Source organism: Dama dama, chromosome 28 (assembly GCF_033118175.1).
Source record: "Dama dama isolate Ldn47 chromosome 28, ASM3311817v1, whole genome shotgun sequence".
In the NCBI taxonomy this organism is placed as follows: domain Eukaryota; kingdom Metazoa; phylum Chordata; class Mammalia; order Artiodactyla; family Cervidae; genus Dama; species Dama dama.
The window spans coordinates 51081150-51108254 of record NC_083708.1 but is presented as its reverse complement, the minus strand read 5'-3'; the positions used below and the strand labels follow the sequence as shown (position 1 = coordinate 51108254).

The 27105-nt window shown below is 39.1% G+C and overlaps 1 protein-coding gene across 3 annotated transcripts in view; it reads right to left on the bottom strand.

The window, feature by feature from the left end:
• The window catches only part of GPR63 (G protein-coupled receptor 63), a 63290-nt gene extending 37487 nt beyond the window's left edge, over positions 1-25803 (bottom strand). Inside the window, exons 1-2 of one of the 3 annotated variants that reach the window (XM_061131954.1) lie at positions 25582-25803; positions 25050-25126 (exon numbers count right to left, since the gene is read on the bottom strand). The gene's annotated coding sequence lies outside the window, so the exon portion shown is untranslated. Of the gene's footprint in view, positions 1-548; positions 3479-25049; positions 25127-25581 lie in introns of those variants that run through there. The other 2 variants (XR_009690983.1, XM_061131953.1) reach the window with 2 other exon arrangements.
• Positions 25804-27105: the final 1302 nt, after the last annotated feature.

Below are 27105 nucleotides of genomic sequence, written 5' to 3'. Positions count from 1 at the left end.
AGTGCTTCAATAAATGGTGCTGAATCAATCAGATATCCATAAGGAAGAAATAAGCCTTGACCCCTAACTCACAGCACATGCACAAATCAACTTCAGATGCAATCTTAGCCCTAAATATGGAAGGTCTAGAAGACAACGTTGGAGAATAATATCAGGACTTTAGGTAAGCAAACATGTATTAGACCAAAAGATATTACCCTCAGGGAAAATATGGTTAAATAATATTTCATTAAAAATTAACAACCTATGGTCATCAAAAATCATCACTGAGAGTGAAAACCCAAGCTATAAACAGAGAGAAGATAATTATATCATTCAAATCCAGAATCAGAGTTCAAATTGCCAACATCCATCGGATCATCAAAAAAGCAAGAGAATTCCAGGAAAACATCTACTTTTGCTTCACTGACTATGCTAAAGCCTTTGACTGTGTGGATTACAGCAAACTGTGGAAAACTCTTATTTAAAGAGATGGGAATACCAGACCACCTGACCTGCCTCTTGAGAAATCTGTATGCAGGTCAAGAAGCAACAGTTAAAACTGGACGTGGAACAATGGACTGGTTCAAAATTGGGAAAGGAGTACCTCGAGGCTGTACATTGTGACCCTGCTTATTTAACATCTATGCAGAGTACATCATGCGAGATGCTGGGCTGGATGAAGCACAAGCTGTAACCAAGACTGCTGGGAGAAATATCAACAATCTCATATATTCAGATGATACCACTCCATTGGCAGAAAGTGAAGAGGGGCTAAAGAGGCTTTTGATGAAGATGAAAGAAGTGTAAAAAAACCAGCTTAAAACTCAACATTCAAAAAATGATGCTCATGGCATCAGGTTCCATCACTTCATGGCAATTAGATGGGAAACAATGGAAATAGCAACAGACTTCATTTTCTTGGGCTCCAAAACCACTGCAGATGGTGACTTCAGCCATGAAATTAAAAGATGCTTGCTCCTTGGAAGATAAGCTATGGCCAACCTAGACAGCATATTAAAAAGCAGAGACATTACTATGCCAACAAAGGTCCGTACAGTCAAAGCTATGGTTTTTCCAGTAGTCATGTATGGATATGAGAGCTGGACAATAAAAAAGCCTGAGTGCCAAATAACTGATGCCTTCGAACTGTGGTGCTGGAGAAGACTTTTGAAAGTCCCTTGGATAGAAAAGAGATCAAACCAGTTAATCCTAAAGGAAATCAATCCTGAATATTCACTGGAAGGACTGATGCTGAAGCTGACGTTCCAATAGTTTGGCCACCTGATGTGAAGAACGGACTCATTGTAAAAGACCCTGATGCTGAGAAAGATCAGGGGACAACAGAGGACGAGATGGTTGGACAGCATCACCGACTCAATGGACATGAGTTTGAGCAAACTCTGGGAAATAGTGAAGGACAGGGATGCCTGATGTGCTGCGGTCCATGGGGTTGCAAAGAGTCAGACACAGCTGAGTGACTGAACTACAACAAGACACTTAATATTTGTGTATGTTGTTCTATAAATATGTTACACATTAATAAGAAAGTTTATAAAAGGAGTACCTACATTAAGTCAAAAAAAAAGGAAAAGGCACTGACAGTTCACAAGAAAGGACACAAACAGCCCTCAAACATCTGAGAGGCTCACCTTCACTCTCACTAAAGGAAAAGGCAAACAGCAAGCCCTCAGAGATACTATCACCTACATATGAGGCTGGCAAAAAATTTTAAATATCCAACATTGGTAAATCTGCAGTCAATTCCACATATTATTGATGGGAGTGCAAAATGATACAGCCTATTTGAAGGGGAAATTAGCAAACAAAACTATATATACATTTACCTTTTGCCCTAGCAAGCTCAATTCCAAGAATTTACCCTGAAGAAACACAAAGCAATGTATGCAAAAATTACTCACTGCAGTAGTGATTATAAGAGCAAAATACTGCAAACAACCTAACTGCTCACCTAAGAGACTGAGTAAATAAATTTACTCACCCACAGAATGGAATACTATGAACTTGTTTAGACTGAAGATTTCGAACAACTAACAGTGATTTCCAAATACATTATAAACTAAATAAAGCAAAATATAAGAGTACATATAATGTGTTGCTCTGTGAAATAAAGAAGGACAAACATAAATATACGCATTTATTCATTTATTTTTGAAAATAATATAGACCAAAAACAGGGAGCTGGGGAGTATTCAGATGAAAAAGACAGAGATATTAGTGATGCTTCTCTGAGTATATTTTTTAATATAGTTTGGACAACTGAACCACTTAAATATTTTACATATTCAAAAAGTAATATTAATGGGACAAAAATGTAAGCCCTCAAGATTTAATTAATAAAAAATAAATTAACTTAAACCTATTATCAAATTGATAGTTGCACTGAAGAAAGAATTTATCTCTGAACACAGCACTCGACTGTAAGCCCTTAGAACACCTTATATCCTAAGGACAAAGAAAATTTGCAAAAATAACTCTGAACTTTACTTAGCTTATTTACTATTAGTAGTGATATTGGTATCTGGTAAAACTATTTTGTTTGTATCATGGGATAAAGCATGTATACATTTATCACCTCCCCACCCAGCTCTATCTACTGAAAAACTCTAGAGGCTACAATACTACAGATACAATGAATGCCCAGAGTATCTTGGTTCCTAAACACATTCACCAGTAAAAGAAACCACAGCGTCTTAGAAAAACAGTTGACTCCAGGTCTAGGGTAGGAACAGTATGGGCAGAGGCTGAAGTACATTACTGGACCAGAAAGCACAGAAGTGTTCAAAGATTAATGGTGACTTGACAATCTCCCTTTTCTCTCTAGATGTCTCTCTAAAAGGATCTCTCTAGGATCTTTTCTTTTTACTTAGTGTTCTTAAATTTCACAAGAATATTGCCTTCATCCATTTTGCTGGGTCCTCAGAACTTGTCAGTCCAAAGATTTGGATTATTTCCCAGAGCACAAGAGAGGCTTCTATTATTCATTTGATATTTTCAACTCTTCATTTACTCGGCTGTGTCTTCTGGAATTTCAAGTATTCAGATATTAGACCAACTTGACTGAGCCTGTCTCTTTGCCTTTAAGTTTTGGGCCTCTCTTTTTGCACTGTTATAGGAAATTTCTCATATTCACTTTCAAGATTTCCATTTAATTATTTTAATTTCAGCAAACAACGCCTAGTTTTCAAGAGTTCTTCCTTACTCTTTGATGTTGCTATTTTAATGCATCCTGTTATTTTCCAGATGTCATTTTCCTGAAATTTCCCTAAAGTTTTCATATATTTTCTTCTGTTCCTTAATTAGTCTGTCTCTTCCAAGGACAATTTTCTGTTTGTTTTATCACTCTTTTGTTTCTTGTCATATATCTGGTAGATATTTTTGAATAAAAGAGAGAGTAGCTTTTTCCTCTAGAGCTGGTGTGGGTTGCCTCTGCTTTTTTGAGAGTCTCTTCTATGTATAAGGCAGCAGGCAGGGAAGTCTGTGTAGGGAAATTAGGGAAACGTTAGACTTAACAAAAGACAGGCTTTATTTCAGGGTGAGCAGGGATGAAGAAAGAAGATAAGGGCTAAACTGGGGCATATGCACTCCCTTAATCAAGTCCATTCTCTCCCAGGCAGGCACTTTGATTTCTTGAGAAAAGAAGTCTCTGGTTTTCGACTGGGGGTAGAACGCTAAGCTGTTCTATCTACAGGGTGGGTGTGCAGGTAAAAGAAAAACAGTGCACATGCGGATCACAGCCTAGCTTTCATTTTTCCTCTTCCATTTACTGCAAATAGACAATTCTGTGAATCTTAACTTAAAACATGTACTAAGGGCAATGGAAATCTGCAGAAAACAAGAAGCGGTGAACTTTCCAAAAACTCCCAGTCATTAAAGTAGCCTCAGTGTTGACGCTAAGAAATTTACGGAACCCATCTGCTTTCATTCTTTCTCTTTAAACAAACAACAACAAAAACTCTAATGTTTGAGATGGAGAGAAAGATCACTCTGCCAGAAAAAGCATTCCATATCTCATTTTAGAGACATGGACACATTCTTGGGTCTCCCCTACAAGTTTGTTTCACCTTTAACATGTCTTTTAAATTCTTTGATGTCTCTCTGAGCAGTACCTACAGGTTTTGTTTTTTGTTTTTTTTTTTTAACGTAAGGGTGAACGGTGAAGGATGGCGACATATAAACTTCTATATGAGTCCACCAGATAACTCAACTCGTATTAAAACAAAGCCTTAGGTGATGACTCACACTACCTGAAATGTAGGATATAAAGGAAAATTATTATAAAAATTCAACAAAAAAGACAATGCTGGTATTATTTATGTTAATTCAAAGCAAATGAAAAAAAATATTTTATGAGTATGACATTCAATGGTACTCAGAAAATAATCCTGAGATTTGTTCAACCACCAACTTTATACATGGAACATGCTATTTATATACATACAAATATACATGTATTTACCAACAAAAGGAGATGCTATCTGGCATTGTGGAGTGCCAATGTCAGCTGAGTGTTGCATGGAAGTATTTTCTGCCTGAGTCATGTTCCCATTCCTTTAGGTCTCTTTCCTAACAGTGGAGAACACAGCAGAAACCATTCTTGTGACATTTCTCTGCAGATTTTCATTAGAATGAGCTAAACGCAAACACCTCCACCATTCTGATGTTCCTACTGATGAAGAGCAGCCATCTGAACTTGGGACAGCTTCAGTATTGCCAACTTCTATCTCACCAAACTCCTGTGAGTCTCCTTCTCTTACCTGCGGGCGACCACTTATCACACAACAATGGTGCCCCAGACCTAACCCTATCCTATTGCTTCTATTAATACTAATAACCAATTCATGTCAGTTTTGAGTGTTTATTTTTATATACCTAGTATTTAAAATTCTTACCTAGTACTTACATATTAGCCAGACACTATTCTGGTACTTTACAAATATTAGTATCTGTAACAAATTTAGGAGGTGGGCATCAAAACCATCCTTGTGCACAGATGAGGAGGCTGAACTACAAAGTAGGTAGCTTTCCCAAGGTCACACGGTGAAAAATCTGCAGACCTAGGATTAGCACCCAGGTAACCTGGCTCTAGTCCATGAATCATTATCATGAAGGGAGGGGAAAAAGTCTTATATCAGAATAACAGAGAAAATTTAAAAATGTAACCATATCTCCCATTTCTTAAACACCCACCATGTACCAGACTTTCACATATATTGTTACTATTCCTGACAAATGAAGACAAGAAAACCGAGGCTCAGAGTGTGACTTGTCTCTAGCTGGTGGGACAGCTAGAATCGGAATCCAGGGCAGTCTGGATCCAAAGTCCCTACTCTTTTCAAAATGCTTCACTGGCCCCCTCATCACCTGGAGAAGAAAGAGGTTCGTTTGTTCTCTTTAATACAGCAATCTGCAGCGTTAAAAATGCTGTCCCTAGATCTGGCCCACATCCTAGGTCTGATACCTTGAGGATTTTATTTTTACACCAGTCTTCCCCACAGACTCAAATTTTTCTTCAGAATACCATTCCCCAAGGGCCAGAGGCAGCAGCATGAGAGCAAATATTATAGTTTACGCAGACTTGATGAAATGACCAAAAAAAGAAGGTAGGGCAGTGACTAAAACAAGAACATTTCTGGGAGTCAAATTATATTTCCATCATAAGAGAGACAAAGTATGCCTAATAGGATAAGGAAAATTCCACTATCCCTCATCCTCAGACACTATTCTCATAATGTGAGTAAAAATTAAACTGTCTGGATGATTTCTTAAAATCCAAACACTGGGTTACAGTGTGAATGAAAAATGCTTTAGATTTTTAAAACTTTTATATGCATGCTTTAGAACTCTGAAGTCAGTCTAAAACTGTCTTATGCTTAAACCCCTTTAAAATGCAACTGGCAAGGTTGCCATTCAGCATTTATATGCTACTTCTAGGAATGACATTAATTCAGTTTCATGTGAGGAAGGTGAGACATAATTCCTCTTTTACATTTACGGAGATTTATGAAGCAGATATTTGTCCCTAATAAATGCGGGACGGAGAGCACAAAGGAGAGTTTGATCCTACATTAGTGATGTGAAGCAATACAAGAGAGAAGATAATGACTCAAAAATGGAATAAGACTTGAGGCCATGCTCCTAAATGAAATAACATAAATCAATAACCAAAGAAAATTGTCACAGTGAACATAGGCAACAATCTTCAAGAGCTTCTTAATCCTATCTCTGCATTATTTTTTAATGCAATCTGCTTCATGATAACCTGGACTATTCCACTTACCAGATACCAGGAAAGAACACAGAAGAGGAAACACAACCCCTGCCTTCAGAAGTCTGGGAAAATTATAAAGACCAAGGGAAATGCCAATTATTTTTAAATTTACTAAGGTAACAGTTCCTTAGCTTCAAATTCACAAATTCTTATTTATTAATATAAGCATCATTACATAGTTCTTAAAAATCAATGAAAAACCATGGCGATTAATAGGTAAATCATAAATGGAAGATGCAAAAGAACAATCATTTTTTTTGAAATAATGTTCAGTCTCATTAGAATAAAAATAAAAAGAAAAATTTAAATAAAAATTACAAGTTTTTTTTTTTTGCTTAGCAAATTTTCAGATGTTTAAAAAAGATGAAAATAATTCTGACAAAGTAATACTCCATCAATGGAAATGTAGCCTTACCATAATTCAACAAGCTTATCAACAGCCTTAAAAAAACATTTCTAGGTTGGCACAACATTGTAAATCAACTATACTTCAATTTAAAAAAAAAAACTCCTAGAGGCTTCCTGTCCTGGCAAAGAAAAACAAGCTGTGGCAGACCAATGCACCAATCAAAACAAGCAAAAGAGCCTGAATACTTTTTTTTAAACCTCTTTGAAGTCATCTAAGAGCTACCAAAGGAGGGATAACTTGAGAGGCCTAGATGTTATAGAGAAGCAAGTATGTAAAAGTGAGATACCTCAGCACTCAAAGATCCTTTTTCCCTGGAGGCATGGGCCAATTCTAAAATGCCAGCTCAGAGGTTTTCTCAAGGCAGCAAGAAGCTGAGAGCCTGAAAACTGGCAGCTGAAAAGCTTAAAAAGAGTTGAGAAGCTTAAAGTTGAGTAAGAGAGCTGGGAGGCGAGAAACTTAGAACAGAGTCTGTATCAGTCTCAAGGGGCTGGAGGCTGTGCTCAGGGCCGGGGAGGGCGGGAGAAAAGACTTCTGAAGGACTTCACCCCTGGAAGAGGCATGGACAGGAAACTGGGGAGTGCGCATAACACCAAACACCAGCTTCTAATCAGCTCAAGTGTAAGTTTCTTAATCTTAAGGAAGTCTCCATATCAAGTTTATTTTTAAAACACAAACAAGACCCCAAAAGCACTAGCTATAAAAGAAAGACGGAAAAGATGACCCAAAGAAAGTAAAGGTAAGCCAAAAAACAGAAAACACTTGCAGTCACATAACTGACAAAGGACTCATATGGACAAATATATCAAAAAAATAAATAAACCCAGTTGAAAGATGAGCAAAAGAATTGGAACAGAAACTTCACAAAGGAAGATATCCAAATAGCCACACACTCACACACACACACACAAAGTAACTGTGCTCTTCCTCATTACTCATCAGAAAAATGCAAATGAAAACCACAGCAAGACACAAATCTAACAGAATGGCTAAAATTAAAAAGACAGAAAATCAGCAAGTTTTGGTCAGGATGTGGTACAAACAAAACTTTCATACACTGATGCTGGGATAGAATGTAACTGGCTATAGAAAACAGCTTGCCATTTATGGTAAGTTTGTAGTTAGGCCTGCTTCCATAACCTAGCAACCCCACCCTTGAGTATACACTAAACAGAAAAGCTCACATGTATGCACCAAAAATCAAGTACAAGTACTTTGCTAGCAGCATTATTAAAAATATCCAAAAACAGAACATCAATAGAAGAACTGATAAATAAATGTGATGTATTCATAAATGAAATACTATACAGCCATGAAAATGAGCAGACTACTGCAACAAACCACATCAATGAATCGCATCAATAAAATATTAAGCAAAAGACACAAAAATGTATACACAATATTATTCCATTTAAATAAAATTCAAAACAGGCAAAATTAATTTATGGTGTTACTAACCACTGAAGAAGAACTAAAGAGCCTCTTGATGAAAGTGAAAGAGGAGAGTGAAATAGTTGGCTTAAAGCTCAACATTCAGAAAACCAAGATCATGGCATCTGGTCCCATCACTTCATGGCAGATAGATGGGGAAACAGTGGAAACAGTGGCTGACTTTATTTTGGGGGGCTCCAAAATCACTGCAGATGGTGACTGCAGCCATGAAATTAAAAGACGCTTACTCCTTGGAAGGAAAATTATGACCAACCTAGATAGCATATTAAAAAGCAGAGGCATTACTTTGGCAACAAAGGTCCATCTAGTCAAGGCTATGGTTTCTCCAGTAGTCGTGTATGGATGTGAGAGTTGGACTGTGAAGAAAGCTGAGTGCCGAAGAATTGATGCTTTTGAACTGTGCTGTTGGAGAAGACTCTTGAGAGTCGCTTGGACTGCAAGGAGATCCAACCAGTCCATCCTGAAGGAGATCAGTCCTGGGTGTTCATTGGAAGAACTGATGCTGAAGCTGAAACTCCAGTACTTTGGCCACCTGATGTGAACAGCTGCCTAATTGGAAAAGACCCTGATGCTGGGAAAGATTGAGGGCAAAGAGTCGGACATGACTGAGCGACTGAACTGAACTGAACCGTTGATTAACTTTGGGGAAGAGTACAAGTAATAACTGGGAAGCGGTTTATAGGAAGTTCTGAGAGGTTCCTGAGAAGCCAGCAACATTTTCTCTTGATTCTTGTGGGAGTTACATACATGGATTTATTTTTTCAAATTTCACTGAGCTTTGCCCTTATGACTTGTCTATCTTCCTGTTGTATGTAATACTTCAAAAAAACTTTATTAAAAATGTACAGTCATCCACACTGCAATGAGAAGCCCCCGCACCACAAGTAGAGAGTAGCCCCCACTCACTACAACTAGAGAAAGCCTACATGTTGCAATGAAGACCCAGCACAGGCAAAAATAAATAAATAAATAAACAAAAATTTTAAAAATACATGTAGTCATCTCTCAGGATCTGTGTGGAATTGGTTCCAGGAACCCCATGGATACCAAAATCTGCAAATGCTCAACTCCTCTATATAAAATGGCACAGTATTTGCAATTAAGATATGCACATCCTCCCATATATTTTAAATCACCTCTCAATTACTTATATCTTATACTTATAATGATACCTAACACAATATAAATGCTTTATAAGTAGTTGAAAGTGCATACAAATTCAAGTTTTGCTCTTTGGAACTTCCTGAAATTTTTTTTAGTTCTTTTCAATCCACAGATCATTGAATCTATAGATGCGGAAACTGCAAATACAAAAGGCTAACTGCTAAAAGTTTCTAAAACTTGTACTTCTCAGGATCCATTCTTTAGAAGTATTTTTAAATGCCCTTTAAAAGTTTAAGTAATGAGATATATATAAAATCTTCCAGACCTTGGGTTAGGCAAAGAATTCATATACATGACACCAAAAGAATAAATTAACAACGTGGACTTCATAAAAATTCAATTTTTTGCATTTCAGATGACATAATTAAGGATTTTAAATACCAAGCAACACACTCAAAGTATTTGCAAAAAACATATCAAATAAAAGACCTGTACCTAGAATTTGCAAAGAACACTTACAACTTAATAGCATTTAAACTAAATTGATAATTGGACAAAAATATGAATAGAATATTACAACAAAGAAGATCTAAAAATACCTAATAAGCACATGAAAAAATGTTCAACACCATTGCCCATTAGGAAAATACATATTAAAAACCACAATAAGATATTTCACACCCACTAGAATGGCTGTAATAAATAAGACAGACAACAACAAATGTTAGGATTTGGATAAATAAGAACCCTTATATATTCCTAGTAGGAATGTAAAACTATGGAACAACTTTGGAAAACAGTTTGGCAGTTTCTCAAATAGTTAAAAAAATAACACTCCTACAGAACTCAGCAATTCCACTTTTAAGTATTGACCCAAGAGAAACAAAAATGTGTGTCTACACAAAGATCTGCACATTGATGGTCACAGCATTATTATTCTTTATAGCACAAAGCTAGGAACAACCTAGATGTCTATCAACTGGTGAATGGATACATAGAATGCATTAGAGGCATACCCCAGAGATACTGTGAGTTTGGTTCCAGACTACCAAAATAAATTTTAGCAAGTATCACAGGAAAGAGAGTCACACAAATTTTCTGGTTTCCTAGCGCATATAAAAGTTATGTTTACACTATAGGGTAGCCTATTAACTGTGCAAGAGCATTATGTCTAAAACACAATGTATATATATTAACTAAAAGATACTTTATGGCCAAAAAGTGGATAACACAGCATTGCCACACACCTTCAATTTATTTAAAAAAAAAAACAGTAAAAAACACAATGTGTGAAGTTTAATAGAGTGAAATACAATAAAACAAGGTGTGCCTGTATATCCCTACAATGAAATATGTCCAGCTATAAGAAGTAATAATGTATTGATACATGCTATGTCATGGATGAACCTTAAAAATTTGGTAAGCAAAAGAAATCAGTCACAAGAAACCACGTATTGCATAATTCCACTTAGATGAAATGCTTAGAAAAGACAATCAGAGAGACAGAAAGTAGATCAGTGGTCACCTTGAACTAGGGATAGGATGAAGAATTAACTATAAATGGACATGAGGAATCTCACTGGGTGGGGGAGAAAATGTTCTAAAGCTGATTAGGATAACAGTTGCACCACTTGGTAAAATTATCAAACACCAGTAAACAACTATATACTTGAAATTGCTGAATTTTATGATACGTTAAATATAATAAGGCTGTTAAAAATTCATGTACAGCGTAAAATGAAACTAATCTAAAGGTTCACATTAAGGAAACAGATTGAGTTAATTATGCAATTTATATAACAGAATGCTATGTAGCCATTAAAGCTGTATTTGAACAGTGTTTAATAAAGATACAAGAAAATATGTGAGCAGATTGAGTAAAGAAAACAGACTATGAAACCATATATACTGTATGCTCTTGATATATTTTTTAAGTTCTTAAAAGGAATTAGAAGGAAATATCAAAATATGAACAGCTGTTTCTGACCAACAAGAGCATCGGTGATACCAGTGATTTACACTTGTTTTTACTCTTCTTTATTTTCTAAATCTCATAAAATGAGTAGTTTTCTTACATTCAAGATTTTTCCTTAAAGAATATTTTCGTGTATTATAAATACATGAAATACAAACATTATCATTTCTGTTTAATGGTGAGACATTCCTTTAAAAAAAAACTCTACTCCTTATGTGTTGACAGTAAGGAAGCAAAATAAGCATTCGCCTGCCTGTCTCAGCATGCCTACTGTTCATGGGTAGAACAGAAGACAGTGTTTAAAAATTTGGAAAATGGTGACAAGAAGAGTTATTCAAATGTTCCTTATCCTTCAGGAATGTTCCTACATTGTTGGTGGGAATGTAAGTTGGTGTAGCCACTACAGAAAACAGTACAGAGGCTCCTCAAAAAGCTCCAAATAGAATTGCCATATGACCCAGCAATCCCACTGCTGGGCAAATACCTGGACAAAAGTCTAATTCAAAAACACACATGCACCCATATGTTCATAATAGTACTATTCAAAGTAGTCAAGGCATGAAAACAATCTAAATGTCCATCAACAGAGGAATGGATATAGAAGATGTGATACATATATACAATGGAATACTACTAGGCCATAAAAAAGAATGAAATAATGCAATTTGCAGCAACATGAAAGGACCTAGAGATGATCATCTAAGTGAAGCGAATCAGAAAAAGACAAATACTATAGGATATCACTATACGTAGAATCTAAAATATTATTCAAATGAACTTATTTATGAAATATAAACAGACACACAGAGAACATACTTGTGGTTGCCAAGGAGGAGGGGGGCGGCAGCGTAGGGATGGATGGAGAGTTTGAGGTTAGCAGATGCAAACTATTATACGTAGGATGGATAAACAGCAAGGTTCTACTGTATAGCACAAGGAATTATAGTCAATATCCCTTGATAAACTATAATGGAAAACACATGAAAAGAATGTATATATATGTATAACTGAACCACTCTTCTGTACAGCAGAAATTAACACAACATTGTAAATCAATACACCAACAGTGTAAATCTATACATCAATAAAAAGTAACAGTTTTTAGAATGTCCCTCATCCTTTGCTCAAGTGTGCTGTTATTATGCAAGAAATGTACTCTGATCAGTAAAGGGCATAAGAAACATGAGAAGAACAGAATTTTGTTATCCTTCAATGTGCAAAGCTTAAATATGGTAATCTATCATCACTACTTTTAAAAGCACCCCACATTTCTTCCAATATTACCTACTAATTTAAAAAAACAGTGCCTATCTTTTCACATTACTCTCTAGATCACTTTTCTGGTTCCCAAAAACATCTCTTGGGAATCAATGAAATTTTAAAAAGCTGCTAATTATTGTTTGCTTTCAGGCTGTTCCACAAAAGCTTTATTTTTTTCATCCAGCTTCACAGTTACCTGAATTTCTGGGTACAGCTCAGCTTGCCACTCCACTTTTGAAAACTGTTTCTATAACCCATCTGACCCTACACAACTATCTATATGATGATTAGACATTTAATTTTTCTTTAATAGTCACATGGCACAACAAAAGTTTCCAAGGCCTTATGTTATCTAATTAAAACTAAATGTTTCCACCATCATAAATATTTCTTCTAAAAATGCGGCTACTCTCTTCTCCACTTCTCTGAACAACATGTGATTCTGGCATGTCCTTTGGAGGGAATCAAAACTCAGGGTAAAAATAAGTTTTTATTGAGTACTTTCGAGTCCTTCTTCCGGACGCCCACTGTGCCCAGCTCAGCAGGGCTCACAGTGCCTGGTTACTGTTCATTTGCCGTGCGTCACTGGGCAGGTTACTTACTCTCTCATCCTTTCAGGTCCTCCTCAGAAAGACGACCAAGGGGTACCTGAGTTGCTAAGGCTGCAGTGGGGCCTTGTTAAATGAAACGGCACATGTAAAGTGGCAGCACAGAGTCGGCTCCCAGTACTTGCAAGCCAGGAGTCCTACTCAGAAAGGAAAACCACGTTCTCCCCAACACCAGCACTTCAGTGACACGGAGCATTCTCTCCCTCACCCTCGGAAATGACTATTTTCCGTATGTTAAAGTGTTAGTCGCTCAGTCGTGTCTGACTCTTTCTGACCCCATCGGACTGTAGCCCACCAAGCTCCTCTGTCCATGGAATTTCCCAGGAAAGAATACTGGAGTGGGTTGCCATTCCCTTCTCCAGGGGATCTTCCCTACCCAGTGATCGAACCCAGGTCTCCTGCATTTCAGGCAGATTTCTTACCACCTGAGCCACCAGGAAAGTCAACCGTATGTCACGCAAACTGAACTTAAACGTGTTTTTCACCTCAAGATTCTACACTGTGATTTTGACACAATACCTTTGGTTCTCTTCCTCTGACCGTCTTCACTCCAGCTTCTGCCTCATTTATTTCAGAGAAGTGACCTCAAAGTCTCTTTTCAGAACAAAAGAGATACAGTTTTCCTGTCATTGCTTCAAATCTGGTGGAAGTCTGTATATTCCTTCCTACACCCAGAAACAGTCCACTACCACCATGCCCAGTTTACTCCTCCACCTCCAGATGCAACTACAGTGTGGCTTTCTTGTTTTTCAGAACACCACTTTTTGTTGCTGACTATGACTACCCCTGAGATGCAGCCAAGTCAATTCAACAAAAATGTTTGGGGCATCGACCATGTGCCAGGCAGTGTGCTACTTGTTGGAGATTCATGGACATGCTATCAAAAACAAATAGGGGACATATACACTTACACTATGGTCTCCTCTTTACACTTACGCTACGGTCTCCTCCAAGCATCATCTCTTGGTATAAGACAGAGTTTTAAGATTCCCTATCCCCACCACCTTAGTATCCCACCCACTTTGGCATCAATTAGACCAACTTCTCTGATGGTATAATAGAAATGTCACAGAATGTGGATCTGGAACACCTTAATATCACCAGATACTTCAAATAACCTCTTGAGTATATACTTGTATATCTAATAATCAAACATTAATCTATATCTTACTTTTATCAGTTCAGTTCAGTCACTCAGTCATGTGTGACTCTTTGCAACCCCATGGAACTGCAGCACTCCAGGCTTCCCTGTCCATCACCAACTCCCAGAGCTTGCTCAAACTCATGTCCATCGAGTTGGTGATGCCATCCAACCATCTCATCCTCTGTTGTCCCCTTCTTCTCCTGTCTTCAATCTTTCCCAGCATCAGGGTCTTTTCCAATGAGTCAGCTTTTCACATCAGGTGGCCAAAGTACTGGGGCTTCAGCTTTAGCATCAGTCCTTCCAATGAATAGTCAGGACTGATTTCCTTTAGGATGGGTTGGTTTGATCTCCTTGCAGTCCAAGGGACTCTCAACAGCCTTCTCCAACACCACAGTTCAAAAGTATCAATCTCACTTTTATGTATAACTTTAAAAAGATGCTAAAATCCTTGGTCCCTTGGCCCTATGAACATAATTATTACCTAGCAAATTCCAATAATCAATGTGAGGGAAAATATGGAGTTACTAAACATTTTCCTAAGTGGGAAGCTGGAAAACAGTGCAAGAGAAACAACACAGAGCAAAAGATCATTCTGCTCTTGGCATGCCATTTCAAAATAGGATCACTGAAGAGCAAAGCTGACTCATCCTCAGAGATAATGGCAATTCTCTTTTGACCTTGATTCACTGACATGATCAAAGTAATTTGTTTAACTTGGGAAGACTCTGAAAAATCTAAAGGTCATACTTCAAATTCTTGGAGCTCAAAAATCTATGAAGACTTTAGTTTTAATATTTGAAGTGGCCACCAAATAAAGACAAAGGAAAAGTCAACAGAATCATCATATACCAACTAAAATTATCTCACTTGCACATCTTAACATCCACCTGATACTCAGCCTTTCAGCATGCTGTTCATGTTACAAATCTTTGACATATACTTTTCAACTTAACATATACTCTTTACATTCATTCCCGTCCTTGAACAAATCATTATTAAGCATCTGCTGTCCACCAGTTTCTGATGAAGTACAGCATACAATGAAAAACAACAGGTATATCTCATCTCACGTGACTCCCAGGTCTAGTGGGAAGACTCAGTGTGATGGTTAGCTTTATATGTTAACCTCACTAGGACACAGGGCACCTGGATTAAACATTATTTCTGGGGGCGTCTGTGGTGCTGCTCCAGATTAAACTGGAATTTGGATTATTAGATTGAGGAAAGCACACTGCCCTCCCCACAGTGAGTAGATATCACTCAATCCATTGAAGGCCTGAATAAATCAAAAAGGTTGAGAAGCGGGGATTCGAACTCTGCTTGTTGGAGCTGGGACTTCAAGCATCTCCCTTCAACTGGTACTTACACCAGCATCCCTCAGGCGCTCAGAACTACACCATCAGCCTTCTGGTATCTCCAGCCTGTAGGTGGCCAACCATGGGACTTCTCAGTCTCCATAATCACGTGAACCAACTCCTTGTAATAAATCAAATATACCTCATATCGGTTCTATTTCTCTGGAGAACACTGACTCATACCAAACAGACAAAAACAAAACAAACAAACAAAAACAAAGTAACCACAGGATTATACCTTGTTGCCTGTGCTGTAAGATGAGGGTGCCCCAAGAGTAGAAAACAGAGAAAATATAACTTCTCATTTATTTGTCCATATTTTCTTCCAACATTCTCTAATGTTATGTCCTTTGATAGTATGATATTACATACTAGCACAAATGCAAAAGTACTTGGCTGAAGACTAGTACAGGCCTGTGTGTGTGTGCTAAGTCGCTTCAGACCTTTCTGACTCTTTGAGACCCCATGGACTGTAGCCCGCCAGGCTCCTCTGTCCATAGGATTCTCCAGGCAAGAACACTGGAGTGGGTTGCCATGCCCTCCTCCAGGGGATCTTTCCAACCCAGGGATCGGACCCGGGTCTCCTATGCCTACCTTGCTTTACTTTGCTTTATTGTGCTTTGCAGATATTGCATCTTTTACAAATTGAAGGAAGTCTATCTACTACTGCCATTTTTCCAACAGTATCTGCTCACTTCATGTCTGCCACGTTTTGGTAATTTTTGCAATATTTCCATTCTTTTACTTATATAATTATATATATTATCATGTATATTCATTATGGTGATCTGTGATCAGTGACCTTTGGTGCTACTACTCTGACTCACTGAAGGCTCAGATGATGGTTAACATTTTTTAGCAATAGAGTATTTTTTAATTAAGTTAAGCACATTGTTTTTTAGACATCATGCTATTGTACACTTAACAGACGACAGTATAGCATAAACATAACTTTTATATGCACTGGCTAACCAAAAATCCCATGACTTGATTTACTATATTAATAATATTCACTTAATTGCAGCAGTCTAGAACCAAGTCTGCAATATTTCTGAGATATGCCTATATATTTTGATTTTGAAGTTATAGTTAATTTTTTATTCCACTTTACTTATTTTGAAGGGTGGGATAAAGTAGGTAACAGGGTAAGAAGTAAAAGAAAATAAATGAAGACTAAAAGCAGGAAGATTTCACTACAAGAATAAAATTTTACTAAATGCATGTGGTCCTCAAAAAGTCTTCTAAAACCAAATTGTTCACAAATAATTTTAAATTCCAGAAAATGTTTCTTGAAACCTCGATAGCCAAAGGATTCTCCACTAAATTCTTTCATGAATAAAGGAAGGAGTTCATGAATAAAATAGTTATCTCCTTTAATACAACTTTATTTCCATTTCTATTATTTCTAAATTTTAATTTTCAATCAAGTTTGCTGTGTGTCCAACAACAGGGAAGCATTGATCTAAGTAAAAATGGTTACATAATTGTTATTCTAAATTCAAAGTACTGCAAATCCCCTCCCAACACCTACTATGCTCCCTCCCTACCAAAAAAATCATGCCTTAGCAAAGAACATCTTTAAAGAAAATCTAGAATGCTCACTTTGAACCTTTAGAAATAAAATAATAAAGTTGATAAAATAGCAGTATTCTAAACATGAAAGAACAATTCCTCTTCGTGCATCACAAAATCACAAGGGAGAATGAATTTGGGGTTTGGTGGTGACGCTATCTGTTGCTGGGTTCCCCACTGGTAGCACCCCAATTCTAAGTCCTCTGGCCCACCACTCGAACACCAAAGCATCAGTAAAGCTTTTCAAGTTCACAAAGTGTTGATTCAACTGACACACGGGAGTTAAGACCAAGGAACCATAGGGAATTCACTTACCCAAAGTCAACTGTACACGTAATCATGAGAATTACAATTCCTAGATTTCCTCTTAAACAAAAAAGTGAGGAAAAAAAAACACTAAATACTGCTGTGTAAGCATCACTGTCTATACTTGTGTGGAGTTCTTCCGGTTTTATTATACTTCACTCATGCCTGGTTCTCGTTGGATTTCTTCTCCCAGATGTGGCCTATGACAGTGATATTTGAAAGTGGTGTATGAGTGTGCATATGTGTATGAGTATGCACATGCACATGTGTGCTCAGTTATGTTCGACTCTGCAACCCCATAGACTGTAGCCCACCAGGCTCCTCTGTCCATGGAGTTTTTCAGGCAAGAATACTGGAGTGGGTTGCCATTTCCTACTCCTGGGGATCTTCCCAACCCAGGGATTGAACCCATGTCTCTTACTTCTCCTGTATTGGCAGGCGGATTCTTTACAGCTGTGCCATGCAGGTGAACTCAATACAGATTTCGTAATGGCAAGAACCATTGCCCTAGAATGGTGCAAATATAGAGTTTATCTGATGGCTAATGAAACAAATGTGAAAGTTCCTCTTATATGCAGAATACTGATTATGTTGGAACTGAACAGAATAAGAATTTAACATAGACACTGGGAGGGACAGCATTCAATGCAGTGATCACTCCAAGTCTCAAGTTTGTATTAGACAAACAGAAAATTTCCTTTCTACAAGGGCCACAAAGCAAATGGATGCTTTATGTTATGCAATGAGGCTTTTCATGTGAGTCTTCCCTGTCTATTCACTTAAAAAAAAAATTACCTGAAGGATCTTTTCCTAAAATTGTATTCCAACCTAGAATCCAGGTAAGAGCAAAGACCTCACCAGAATGAGATTCTGTTATACAAGCCTCAGAGATCATTTCTATTCTGCTGAGTCCTTATGCAAGACGAAAGAAATTAGTAGGATGAAAAGATTTTAAAACTTGGAATGCAAAAGAAAAGTTATATCATAAAAGGAACACAGAAAATACTAAAAGCTTAGTTTTATGATCTGATGAATGAAATAATTACCCAAGGGTAATCATGTTTATTACTGCAGTGGTTTTTTTTTTTTTTTTCCAGTCGTTTTTGTATTTGACTTCACTTTGCCACTGTATCTAAGTTTTTATAGCTAACCCACAGCAACTGAGTACTAAGAAATATAAATGCTGAGGTTCTCAAACTCTTTTATTTTTTATTAATAACTGTTCATTACAACCAAAGATGCATCCACATATCTATACCACAAAGAGTTAAAGGGAAAAGTTGAGTATAATAACAATACCTAACAATAACTCATCTAAACAAAAAATTTATTCTGAAATGCTAAAACAGGTAAGCAACCAGGAGGTAAAGAAACTGCCTGCAATGCTGGAGACCTGGGTTAGGAAGATCCCCTGGAGAAGGAAATGGCAACCCACTCCAGTATTCTTGCCTGGAGAATCCCATGGACAGAGGAGCCTGGCGGGCTACAGTCCGTGGGGTCACAGAGCCTGGCGGGCTACAGTCCGTGCAGCCGCAAAGAGTTGGACACAACCAAACAACTAGCACTAAAAAGGGGACAGAGACGCTCGGCGGGACTTAGAAAGAGGAGGGAAGGACACGGTCTCCACACAGGAGAGGAGACACTGTCGGAAAAAAGAACAGCTGACCCAGAAAACATGTTTGGGAGTGTGTGTGTGTGTGTGTGTGTGTGTATTTTCTGTTTCCTTTTTACAGCCAGAACTAAATTCTAAAAATAAAAAATGTACATGAAAATACAAACGCCATTCTGCCATCATTAGGGTCATGTCTGACAGCTAAAGATAACTTGAGTCATAAAAATGAAGAAGAGAATTTCTCTCTACATTAAACTATCAATCCGTGAGTTTTTCACACAAGTCCTTTTCTTAGCTTTTGCCCATTTTATATCCTTTAGATTGTTCCCAGGAGTGACTATGTTTTTGTGGTAGTCAGAGGGACACTTATCTGATTTCAAAAGGTAATTTCCGGCTATGATGAAGTTCTGTATTACTGACAGGGAGCAAGAAAGAGATAAATAAATAAAATACAGATATAGAGCTATAAACACACAGAGGACATTAAGAGTCTAGCTGTTGGCAGCAAAGGGCAGAAAATAGAATCATTAAATCTTAGAGATGGCTACATAGGAAACAATATTTAATTACTCTACCATACAGCAACTATGGATATATCAGTGTACATGGCCAGGAGTTCAGATGGTAACATAGTAAGGAGACTGAAAGTGAAGAGAGGGACGTCTTTGGTGGTGCAGTGGCTAAAAATCTGTGCCCCCAACATAGGGGACCTGAGTTCGATCCCTAGTCAGAGAACTAAATCCCACGTGGTGCAATGAAGAGTGAAGATGCTGCATGCCACAGCTAAGACCTAGCATGGTCAAACAAATATGTTTTTAAAACTTTTTTTTAAGAATAAGAGAGAACTCTCAGGGCACGCTATCAACTGCTATTCCTGTTTAGGTGGAAATAGCATTTATAGCTATAACTGGGCACTATTGGATGGTTTGGTGTTGAGGCTGAACCTTATAGCTGAGTTTTTGTAAATATTATACCTAGCATTATTTACTTTGGATAAAGCCCTAGTCAGTCAGGTCTGAGTTCAAATGCAATCTGACTTGAGTCTTTCATATTATACTAAACAAAAAGGCCGTAGAAGGTAATCAAGGAAAGCTATGATGAACTCTACAGATTTTATATCGGGACTAATAAAATGCCTTGAGGTCAATGAAAAACATCAGTGCCCTTTATCCCTATCCCAAAATTCTACTTCTAGGGTTTTACTCAAAGGGAATAACCATAAATATATACAAAAACTAGGCTTTAAGATATTTACTGCTATATATCAGCAATTTTAAAAAAGGAAAAACTGCTTGATATTATAGCATATCTCCAATGAAATATGATACAGCCACAGAACAAAATACTATTTAGTATTCAAAAAACATGTTACAGAAGATGATTCTATGATATGGGACATGATTCATCTTTGTATGAAAGTTTAAAAGAAACAAAATAGTAAGTAAAGTATCATTTTAAGAAAATGAAAGTTTTTTCTTTATGCACATAAAATATATATATAATGTTAATAGGCGTAATGCTTCTTTTCCTTTTTTGGCCTGCCTGGATTTTCTAAATTTTTCATGCATACGAATAAAGTTTTGAAACCTTACAGGAGCAACTATACATGAAATACAGACACAAAAAATGAGAAGTGACTAACATCACTGCACTTTTAAGTAGAAGTAAATTCAACCAAGGCCTATTAAGGAAAATGGAGGAAACTTCAATTCAAAACTCATACTGTATCATTAAAGAACTCAATAAAAAAGAAGGGAAAACATTTGGAAAGTGCTGGGAACAAGCTCAGAGTCTTAAAAGCTAGTGCTGAACAGTGTGAAACTTTAGAAATGGAAGGTTAATCAAAAATGAAGACACCATATTTCATTTATAGCCTGGAGGAAATGGAAAAAATAAGCTAAAAGGATGGCAAGTTGATTTTATTAGAAGTACACACTCAGGCAAATATTTTTTGTTCTGGAAGGCAATAGATGCTATGCCTGGAATTAGCCCCTTTTCATTTCAACTCTCTTCGAATCTATAGCTTCCCAGGATCCCAACTTAGATCAGCAGCAGACACTCTCAGCCAGAAACCGTAATGAACACCTGGTACACACGTTAACTTATTCTTAGGTAACTCTAAGCTGAAACCCTTATTTTGATTGAAACTTCAAGTATCTTTAAATGCCTGCAAATGTTCTTTCTCTAAAATCACCTCTGCATTTGTTTTTGCTTAAAAAAAAAAAAAGGAAGAGCTGAAAACACCTTCCTTTGGAAGGTAAGAGCTAAATACAGAATCGAATCATGTCACTTCTGCACTCCCTCCCCAAAGCAAATCCTTAGACATTTTCATGTTTTAAAAAAAAAAAAAATTGTGTAATGTATTTTAAAATGCTTTAATGAAGGGGCTTCCCTGGTGGTCCAGTGATTAAGAATCCCTCTTCTAATAAAGGGGACGCAGATTCAATCCCTGGTCTGGGAATTAAGATCCCACTTGCCCCAAGGCAATGAAACCTACCTACTGCAACTACTAATAGAAGATCCAGCACAGCCCAAAAGAAAAAAAAAAAAAAAGCAGCTTTAATGATGTAGACTGGGCTCCATCAACTGATAGAAAAGAAGTTAATCAAGAGGCTTCAGTCAAAAACCAAAGGTACCTAAAGCTTATGACTACAATGACATATGAGGGTTTCAAATGATTAAGAATCAATTAATATATATGCTAGGTGACTGGCACAGTGGGGATGTTTTTAATCAAAGTTGGGCCTGGGAGGTTTATCACTCAAAGGAAATACTGTTAATAATAGTGTCATTATTAATTTCAATAGAGTGACCACTAGATGATCCTCCTAACTGCAAATATACACTCTTTTGCCCAGGACTTGAAAGCTCTGTTAAAATCCAACCTTCTCAAACCTTCATTACATTCTGAATGAACATGAATAAGCTTCCCAGTATATTAAGCTATTTCATGCTTGAGTTTTCTGAATCTACTATACAGAAATGGAGACAAAAGTACTTTTATTAATAATACCAATTCTGTCCACATTTACTGGCACAGAGGCTAAAAGGCACTTTATCCTAAGTGTCAAAATCAAAGAGTGAAACAGCTTGCTGTCAGCTTCAAAAACCATTTTTTACAAGCATGGCACACTGCCTTAAGCCAACTAAACACTAAAGCATGTTGGGCTACCCACACTGCAAATTATTTGGAATGTTCTCCACATTTTGTGGTTGCAAAAGTACCTATTCTGTGGATCATCCAGTTCAAATCAGGGCCGTGTCTGACCTTAAACAGAGAATTCCCAGGAAACTGAAACTGTAATGGAACAAGATCCCATCATTCTGAAAGTCTGTGATCTCACACGTGTAGTCAAACATTTCAAATGTTATTTTTTAAGCTGAAAAGACACAAAATAAACTCTGTGAAACACAGCACTGTCCATTTCAAGTAAACACTAAGAGCTCATTCTAAATATACACATCGCTGCTGCTGAGTCACGGCGGTCGTGTCCGACTCTATGCAACCCCATAGACGGCACCCACCAGGCTCCCGTCCCTGGGATTCTCCAGGCTAGAACACTGGAGTGGGTTGCCATTTCCTCCTCCAGTGCATGACAGTGAAAAGTGAAAGTGAAGTCACTCAGTCGTGTCTAACTCTTCACGACCCCAGAGACTGTAGCCTACCAGGCTCCTCCGTCCATGGGATTTCCCAGGCAAGAGTACTGGAGTGGGTTGCCATTGCCTTCTCTGATACACATCACAGTAGCAAAAAAAAATAAGGAAAAAGAAAAAATTGCCACAAGCAACAAAGTAAAGGACATTTGCAGCAAATATAAACTTATTCCTGGTAAATGCCCAGCAAATGAAAAAAATGTCTAAAAAATAATTTCATTTCTAATTTTCATACATATGCTGAGATGCAGCAGCTTCAACTGTGGAACATGATAAGAAATATTCCAAGGTTTTGCTTACTGAGATTGGAGCTCTGTATCAAATGTATTATTTTCCCAGGTAAAAATGGGTATCTCTCTCATATCAAATACTCAAGGTATCATTTCACAAACGAGAGCACCAAAACTGACCCAAGGTTTATCTCCCATGCCATTGAGGTCTACTCTCCAAGTCCCAGACCAACAGGGAATGCTTGAAAGTAATTAGAAGAAGAAAACGCTATATTGACAAGCTAAATTTTGCCAGGATTCCTCTACTGAAGATAAATTACTGAAGCTTAAGAAAAGCCTGATTCAATCAACCAATTGTATGATAACTCAGTCCATTTTAAAAATATGGAATTAAGACCACTGGAATATGGCTCCCTGGCTCAAGCCTGGTGTGAGAACAAGAACGTGCTGGAAAACACAGTATCTTTTAACTTATCTGATACTGATGAAATTGCTAAAGTCAGTGACAAGCCCTAGCAAGAAACATGTTCAGTTTCTGATCTTTTAGATCTGCTATTCTTAGTGCAGGAGTATTACTGAGTCCCTGAACAGTTTACCCTCTTATAGATATACAGAGATACAGAAATATATGAATACCCACATCTACAGAAAGATATGAATTTTGTGATATGTATATGTGATACATATGTGAATATATGTTTAGTTTCAAAAAGAATTATTCACAAAATCATCATCTCAATCAAATAAATCTTATACCAAATCTCAAGGTACTAATATTAATTCACACAGTTCTAGGAAATAAGTCACATCCACCTTAGAATCCCCAATTCTTTCTGAATGCAGTATTTTCTTGCCTGGAGTCCAGAAAACTTAAGGCAAAATAGTAACTGCAGTGTGGGTTTTAAGTATGTCACTTTTTCTAAGCAAATTTTTTCCAAGAATGCTCAGTTTGCTACAAATTTTCAGAAAATGCTTGAGAAGAAGAGTTCTTTTTTTAAGGTTTTAACATATTTGACAGCAGAGTGACAAAACTGTGCTCAGAAATGAAAATCTATATCCCCAACAAAAAAACTATCATATTAAAGTTTATTCTAGAATGATTTTCTTTCAAAACTTCCCCACTACAAGTAAGTTGTCTCCTACCATACCCCCTGTCTATTTCCATAGCACATTTTTCCACACACAAGTTACATGTAAAGCATTTACCTGAGAATTTAAAATACTTCATGACACTTTTCTTTAAAGCTTCCACATCCTATTATTTTTCAAAATAATCTGGATATAATCAATTACATCACTAAAATCTGGCTATTTGACACTTCACAAAGCATAGGGGCTTGCCATCAGCACCGGTGATCTGCATGTGGCACGGGATTTACAGAACGTGAGTGAAGACAGAAACAGGGAGAGAACTGGCAATGTGAGAAAACGGACTTCCTTTACCCACAGGATACATGGAAAAAGAAAACTTAGCCATTTGGGCAGTAAATGAACTTATATATTAGGTTTCATCACATAATTACATCTATTACATACCTTACCCAAGAGTCAAATTGCCTGAAGCAAGAAGGATTATGCAAGAAATACGAGGTTTTACTTAAGATTCTTAGAAATACTACTCCTAAAATTAGTTGGAGTCTTCTTAATTATATTTAATTATAATATATAATTATATTAATATATTAATTTATCTTAAAAAGATATAATGAAAACCAAATTCACCAATAAACAGAAAATCCTTCTTTAACAAAACATGCTTAAAACCTCATCTCACCACCAAAAAAAAAAAGAAAAAATACTGCTTCCTACTACAGGGATACCTGCCTTTCCTAAGTGTTAAGATCAAGACTAAATGTTTCATGAGGACTAAAAAGATCACTTGGAACATTTCAGTCAGCCTTGGGGGTAAATTTCATAAAAATGCATTGTTGGGTTTTGTCGTTTTGTTTGCTTGTTTATTTTGGCACCCTAATCCTCCAGGATTTTTTTAAAAAAATTTTTTTTTCCCAAAAGGGGCGGAGAAATGAGGACTAAAATCTATGCAATGCTGAAGCCCGATCAAGGCTGAGAGACGGACCACAGCGCCGAGAGCTCACCCACATGTAAAAGGCGATCTCTCCGAACTGCTGGAGCTGGAAGGAGTCCTCCGACTCGGGCAAACCAGGTGGACTGCATCCCTAAGGAGTGAGGAGCCCGCAGTGTAAAAGTTCAGGAGGATTCCATCCCCTTCCTCTCACTCCCAGCACTTCGCAGCGTCTCGAGGGGAGAGCCGGGCAGAGACAAACCCGGCGCCGGGTGCCGACCTGCAGCCGAGCGCTCTCCTCGAAGGCCTCACGGCTCGGGCGGGCAGGGGCCGGGGCAGGGGGCGTCGGGAGGGGAGGCGAGGCGGGGCCCGGGGCCACCGAGTCCGGGCCGGGCCCCCAGCGAGTGGCGCCGGCTGCCGAAACCCCTCGAGTCCAGCTGTAAAAACCTTCCCGAAAACCCAAGCTCCTCCGGCACAACTTCGGTCTCACCGACCTCGTCCCCCGCCTCACACTCCGCCCGACCCCACAGCCCTTCCCACCGCGGCGAATCGAAGCGCTGCCCGCGGACGGCTACCTGCCCCCGGGGGGCCGGGGCCGCCGCGCCTCACCTCGTACGGAGCGCTGCGCGCGGGCGCCTGCGGGAGAGCCCCGGGAGCATGGCCCCAGCCAGTCCCTCCCGGAACTTTCCTGACATGGCACTTCTGCCCCCGGCTGCAGAAAACGACGCTTCGAGGCGGAGGAGGAGGCGGCGGCGAGGGTGGCGGCGGCCGCGGCGGGAGCGGGAGCAGACAGTGAGGAGCATCGCGGAGAGCGCCGCCGCCTAGCGCCCCGCCGAGGGGCTCCCGCCCCCGGGGTAACCGAGCTCCGTCTTAAAGGCGCCCGCCGCGTTTTAGGCCGGCGGCCGGGGGAGGGGGCAGGGGAAGGCGGGAGGACCCGCCGAGGCGCCGACGGCCGCCCCCGCTCTCCGCCGGGTCCGCTAGCCGCTCCGCCTGGGCAGAAATAGGGCAAGTGCTGGGGCCCGGCACCGGCCGGCTGCCCCCGCCGTTGGCTGGCGCCCCACGACCGTGTTGGAACTTCACCCGTTCTCCGAACCGCTCCCATCGTTTTTTGGGGTCCTGTCTTCCCGCCCCCTCCGCGGCGCCGCGCACACCTACGCCCCCAAAGCCCATGCGCGCCGCTGGCGACTGCCCGTTGGAATTGCGTTTCGTCCTGTGTTGCCTGCTTTTTCTTCCTCTGTCTCCAGCAGAGCGATGAGAGTCTCACCCCAGCCCTGGGCGCGCAGGAGGCTGAAATTACTAAACATTTCGGGGGCCCCTAGACTGGCCCCTGAAGGTGCCACTACTGTGAGGCATGAGAGACTTGCTAAATGCCCTGCTTTCCTATGTGCGCTGTTTCGTCCAATAGTCACTGGCCAGGTGGCCTCCCACTGGACTTCTTGAACCACTGGCTTTTTCGCTTTACAGCAAAGACTGGCTGTAAAGATCACCCAACTGAATTCTTGGCAGGCCCCTCAGAAAAGACATCTCCTTAAGATCGAAATGATTCTGGCGATGCTGCTTTCAAGTGACAAGTGATACTGTTTTCCCAGGTCTCACCCACATTTGTGATCACTGCTAAGAGCAAAATGGAACGTGCGCAGCGTGGGGATGCCCAGAGCCACAGCATCAGCAGCTCTCAATGCCCCAGGCAGCGACCCCAGAAACAGTGGGTGTGGGCAGCAGAGCGCTTGTTTTCCACCTCTTGGCTCCAACTCTTGCTGCTGCTTCAAACTGTGAGGCCTGAGCCCAGGGTTTGTGTCACTTGTACCCTGCAGTGTCCTCTGGCTGAGGTGGCCGCGGGCAGGCAATTCAAGATTAAGATCCAGCCTAGTCTGCAAAGAATAGGGGCAAGGGGAGACTCTGGGGGAGAGGTATTTTCTAATTCACACCAAGGCACTGGAATCAGTTGCCTGAGACTGGACCTCATTTCTTCCCCTCCTGCCACCAGCAGTTGTGAAACAAGCACATGTGAACTTGTAATACACAAAAGGTTGGAGGAAACTTTCTGGGCAGATGGAGAGGAAACGAGTTTTGGTCTTCATAAAAGCAGGAGACAGGGTGCTGTCAGACCAAAGGATAAGATGAGAGAGGAGG